We start from the raw sequence: 6,674 nt of genomic DNA on the forward strand, positions 1-6,674 counted from the left end.
AAAAAGATACGAAAACAACATACCTTTCGAAGAAACAGTCGAAGAACTAGAATTTGACGTTAAAAACGTGTTAGAAATCCTAGACGAAAGGATAAAATATTCCGATGTGACAATAGGAAGTAATAATGGGGTGTTGGTAAGGGATAGAGTTGATGACCTTCCCCTATTACCAAAATACCAAGGAGTATGGTTGCTCTTTTGCTAACAGGTTCTACTGAAAATTATACTGCCGCTTGGGAACTATTAACCAAGCGGTATGAAAATAAGAGAAAAATATTCTCAGATCAGCTGAATCGTTTGATCGAGTTGCCCATTTTAGACAACGATTCAGCAAAACAGATTAAATGGTTTATTGATTCAATAAATGAATCAATTCATTTAATCAGAACAAAAACAAATTTAAATGAGGATGTTGATGTGATTTTCGCACACATTATCATCCGAAAATGCAACAGAGAAGCGCTTCAATTATACGAAACGCATATAAAAAAAACCAAAGAAATTCAATTACTAAGCGATGTAATGGAATTTTTAGAGCAACGTGTGAGTTCTCTTAGCTCAGCACTAAATGATGAAAAGAAAGTTTTTAATAAAGTGGTAAATACCACTGTTAAGGAAAGTTGTCTACTTTGTAAAATGGTTGGACACTTTGTAACAAATTGTTATAAGTTTAGGGGAATGAGTCCGATAGAAAGAGGGGAGTTTATAAGAAAACAGCGCTTGTGCAACAGATGTTTTAAGCATTCTGTTTTTAAGAAGTGTAACTCGGAATATTTATGCTCAATTTGCAAAAAACTACATCACACCATGCTCCATGTTTCAACTGAAAAAAGAGAAAAAGTAAACACCGGTGTTACTAAGGAACAAGCATTTCTAGCTACCGCATTGATTAAAGTAAAATCAAATAAAGGTGGCTATGAATGCACCATTATTTCAGAAGAAGCTGCACAAATATTAAATTTATCTCGTAAACAAACTATCACCGAGGTTAGTGGAGTGTCCTGTTCAGACACTTGTACTTTAAAGCACAAAGTTAATTTAACTATAAAAATGCGCGACGATACAAAAACCCCCTGAATATTGAAGCTATCATTCTTCCGAAACTAATGAAGGCTTTACCGATCAAAACTTTAGATGTTGATAAGTCAAAGTGGACAAAATATACGTTGGCGGACCCTCACTTTAATAAACCAAGGGTAGATATTATTATAGGAGTGGATTTATATCTATATATTGTAAAAGATGGAGTGGTTAAAATAGACGGACTACTAGGGCAGAATACTGAATTCGGATGGATTATATCCGGTTGTACCAAATCTAAAGGTACAGAATTAATTGTGGCTACTACTATAGAAGTAGGAGATTTAGAGAGGTTTTGGGAAATGGAAAATGATTATAATGACATTGAGGAAGAAATTTGTGAAAGACATTTCTTAGAGACCAGTAAAATAGATAAAAATGGGAGATATGTGGTCAAAATTCCATTTAAAAATGAAAAAGAATTAGGAGACTCCAAAGCGCAAGCAAAAGCGCGATTTTATAATGTAGAAAGAAAACTAAATAAAAATATTAAACTTAAAGAAAGTTATATAAAATTCATGCATGAATATATTGACTTGGGACATATGATAGAGACCAAGAAAGAAGGAAAATATTATTTACCCCATCAAGGTGTTGTAAGGGAATCTAGCCTTACAACAAAATTAAGGGTAGTTTTCGATGCCTCAGCGAAAACTACAAACAACAAAAGTCTAAATGACATTATGTGGGTTGGACCAAGAGTCCAAAAAGATATCTTTGATATCATCGTCAAATGGCGTAAATGGCCATTTGTATTATCGGCGGACATTGAAAAAATGTCCAAATAAAAAACTAAAAAATTTCAAACTAACAACGGTTACTTATGGTACATCATCAGCACCCTATTTAGCTACAAGAGTGCTTGCTGAAATTTCAAATAACTGCGAAAATATGTCAATAAAAGATATAATTAAAAATGATTTTTATATGGATGACCTTATGACAGGTGCTAATTCCATACAGGAAGCCAAACACCACGTGGAATATATAACCACTGAATTAGAAAAAGTAGGCTTTAATCTAAGAAAATGGATTTCCAATGTCTCAGAAATAGTTGAGGCTCTGGAAAGCAAAAAAGAAAATAAAATATTAGAGATTCAAGAAAATGAATCCATAAAAACACTGGGTCTTCAATGGGAACCTGTTAAAGGTGAATTTAAATTCAATTTTAACAGTGAGCCCTGTACTAAAATTAATAAGCGCCTAGTGTTATCAACACTTGCAAAAATGTATGACCCCTTAGGCTGGTTATCTCCAGTGACAATAATTGGAAAATTATAGCTAGCAAAAGCAAAGTTAATCCGAAGAAAACTCGAAAAACCATTCCTATACTAGAACTTTGTGCTGCACATCTCCTCTCGAAATTAATAGATAGAGTTAGGACAGCAATTGGAAGTCAAACGAAGGCATATGGTTGGAGTGATTCAACAATCACACTTGCATGGATTAAAAATGGGAATAATAAAGACAAATTTATTCGACGACGAACTGACGAAATAAGGAAAATTAATGAGATCGAGTGGAGACATGTTCGATCAGAAGAAAACCCAGCAGGCGTAGCATGAAGGGGTGTAACACCGGAAAAATTATTAGAATGTAAAATTTGGTGGAACGGATCTCAATGGTTAGCCAAGTCGGAAAAATACTGGCCAATAGAAGATGAAGCAGATAGTATTATTGTCAGTACAACCTTAATAGAGAAACCAAGACACTTTATACTATCACTAATAGAAAGGTACTCCTGTATGCGTAAACTGGAAAGGGTTATTGCAAATATTCTAAGATTTATTGATATGAAATTCAAAAATAAATCATTTTCAGCATATCTGACAGTAAATGAAATAAGGTTAGCAAGGGTATTTATAATAAAAACACAACAAGAAATTCAGTTTAGTTCGGAGATAATTTGCTTAAAACTTAGAAAATATATTGAAATTAAAAGCAAAATATTAGGATTGAATCCATTTTTGGATAAAGACGGACTATTTAGAGTAGGAGGTAGATTACAGAACTCCAGCGCCGAATTTCATACAAAACATCCGATAATTCTAGATAGGTGTCATTTAACTTCATTAATTATGAAAGGTTCACATAGAGAAACATTACACCGCGGAATTAATTTGATGCGAAATTATATTAAAAGAAAAATTTGCATATTCGGATTAAGGAACAGCTTAAAGCAATACTTATGGCAGTGTGTCAAATGTGCAAGATATAGACAAATTACGGCAGAACAAATTATGGGAAATTTACCAAAGCATACTATGGCCCACCCGTTTTTAAATACTGGGGTAGACTATGCTGGCCCATATCAGATAAGATGCTCAAAGAATCGAGGCCAAAAATCCTATAAAGGTTATATTGCTGTGTTTGTTTGCATGGCAACGAAGGCTATCCATTTAGAAGTTGTTAGTAATTTGACTTCAGATGCCTTTTTAGCTGCGCTGAGGAGATTCTTTTCCAGAAGAGGAAAATGTGGAAAAATATTTTCTGATAATGGAACAAATTTTATAGGTGCCTCTAGGAAATTGAATGAAGATTTACAGAAAGTACTTAATGAAAATACTAAAATTATTCCCGTGTTAGAGAACGAACAAATTGAATGGCATTTTATACCCCCGTTTTGGAGGTATATGGGAGGCCGGAGTGAAATCGGTAAAATATCACCTTAAAAGAATAATAGGGGATAATAATCTAACTTATGAAGAGATGGCCACTCTCTTATGCCAAATTGAAGCTGTATTAAATTCTAGACCCCTTTATACAGCTTATACTGACATTGACGATTTAGAAGTTTTAACACCAGGTCATTTTCTGATAGGAAGGCCCACTATAGGACCTATTGAAACCATTTCCGAAGAAAAACTTGGAAATTTGGATAGATGGAAGTTGATCCAGAAAATGAAACGGGAATTTTTGAATAAATGGAAGAATGACTATTTAAACACTCTTCTACAGAGAAATAAATGGAAAATAGGATTGCAAAATATTAACAAAGGTCAAATTGTATTATTAAAAGATGAAAATTGTCACCCTGCTAGATGGCCCTTGGGAAGAGTAGAAGAGGTACATAAAGGAAAAGACGATCGATTCAGAATAGTGAAAGTAAAACTTCAAGACGGTTCAATTTTAAGACCGATTACAAAAGTTTGCCCTTTAACTGGGATTCAGGCCGAAGAAAGTGAATCACCTAGTCTTTTGAAACAGACAAGGTGGACTCGAAATAGCCCTAGAATCCATAAACTTGGAGTAATGGCAGTAATGATATTCCTATTGTTAGTTTGCCAAGTGTCTAATGCAAGTTTACCTGCACAAGGGCAACAAAAGTGGTCAATTGAAAAATTCAAAAACACTACGTCAATTTATTTAGATCCGATGGGGAACGTCGAAGTCATAGCATCATCTTGGGATCTAATTGTGTATTATAACATGGATCCGTATTTTGATATGATAAAAAGGGGAAAGATTTTGAATGAAAAAATTAGAGTGGAGTGTGGTAAACTTCATGGATTTGAAGATCAATGTTATACTGTCCTTGATAACACTCAACGACAAATTACAGATTTGGAAGAAAATAATAAACTTTTTATGACCCAAGATAGGAAGAGATTAAAGCGAGCTCCATTTGAGTTTATGGGTTCTCTGTATATATGTAGTGGACGCTGAAGATAGGAAAAACCTAGAGGGCGACATGAAAAACCTCTTAGAGAATCAAAAAAATACGTCAGATTTAGTAAAAAAGCAAACTTCTGTTGTTGAGTCGACATTAAATATCCTTAAAAGAACAACGGATGAAGTCAACTCAAATTTTAGAAGCATGAATACGAGAATAGAAAATATAACACAGGTTTTGAAAGAAAGTTATTATGTTTATAAAGAGTCAATTAATTTCTTTATGGTATAACTAAGCAGTTATGTTCTTTAATTGAGGAACGCGAAAAGATTCAAGCAGGAGTAATTAACCTACTTATAGATATTAACCATGGTAGATTAAATCCAAATATATTGAAGCCTATGCGACTGAAATCCGAAATAGCTCGGATAAAGGATGCATTACTAGAAACATTAGTACTACCAGGTAAAAGAACTGGAACGGAAATAAAGGAAATTTACACGTTATTAACGGCTAAGGGAATTTTTGTAGATAATAAATTAATTTTAAATGTAAAAATCCCTTTATTTGGTCGACACCTTTCCCATTTGTTTAGGGTAATTCCAATGCCAGTAAAAACCGAGAATGATCTAATTATTGCAGATTTAAATTCAAAATATTTTGTTTACAATTTTGAAATTGATTCCTATCACTTAATGACAGAAATGGAAAACTAATAATGTTATATGTGAAGGTAACTGGCCTTGGAGTAGCGTAAGTGACAATACGTGCAAGATAACTCAGGAAAGTTCTTACTGGGTTGAGTTACAAAAGAAAGGTAGTTGGATATTCAAGGTTTCAGAACCAACAAAGGCTAGGATACAATGTAATAATTTTCCACAAGAGTTAATTGATCTGCCGGAGCAAAGATTCCAACTATAGTATCTGGCTGCACTATAAGAACTGATGACAAAATATTAATAGCTCATTATAGAATTAAGTCAGAAAATTATGAGTCCGTAGCAATTTCTTATGTAAATAACATAAGTAAGATTCCAAGTATTGTTTGGAATCCGTTAATATTACCGGCCATCAATTATAATGAGGAAATAAACAAATTAAAGGACGAATTAAAAGAATTAAAAGCGAATCATTACGAAATAATGGACTGAATTTTCATCATATTTCAAGCCCGCTGTCTTAATCATAAAACTAATAATTATGGCAGTTTTAATCCTATATATAATAAGAAGAATTAAAGTATCAAGGCGCATGCAAGCCATAGTTCTTCCTGGCCCTTGGCAGAATGTTCAAACATGAACACGTCTAAATATAAGTATGAACATATAAGCTGAACGGAGCAGCCACTTGACCTCCTGTGAGCGGTCCCAGAATGTTTAATTACCAGTGCTATCAGGGTAGTTGTGATCTGCCTTATCGCTCTTTAGTTTTCACAGTTTAGGGATAAACAAGTCACTCCATGGGTTATTAGAAATAAGATAATGACTTCAAATATAAGATTTTATGAGTTCTGTGCATGTCACTTGTCAATGGAGCCAGAGCCATAAATTACGATCTGTTACTTAAAATCCAAGGGAACATTTGTTTGCACTTGTAATCTGTACGTGCAGGCCACTTGAGCCTCTAAATATTATCACTTGAAATGTATCCCACACTACACAAAGGACTTGGGCGGTGGTCAAAATATAGCTCTCCCGCTCAGGGCAAAAAAGATGCGGTCTCTGCGTAGGCCATAGATAAGAATAGAATACGAAACACACCAATGTTACTTGCTAAGAAACGTATTGCAATAAAAACAGTTTGAAATGATAACTCAAGAAATGTAGACGTCTTTCATTAGATAGCTCTTACAAACCCCTTCAAGAAAACAGATTTAATGAGACAGGTTGACTATAAACACTTCGAAGAAACAAATAGAGAAATAGAGAATAGAAATTTAAAAATCAAAAGAAGACTAATAAGAGCAAATATGATAATTCCA

The sequence above is a fragment of the Drosophila elegans genome, unplaced genomic scaffold, assembly GCF_018152505.1.
Source record: "Drosophila elegans isolate 14027-0461.03 unplaced genomic scaffold, ASM1815250v1 contig_242, whole genome shotgun sequence".
NCBI classification, from domain to species: Eukaryota; Metazoa; Arthropoda; class Insecta; order Diptera; family Drosophilidae; genus Drosophila; species Drosophila elegans.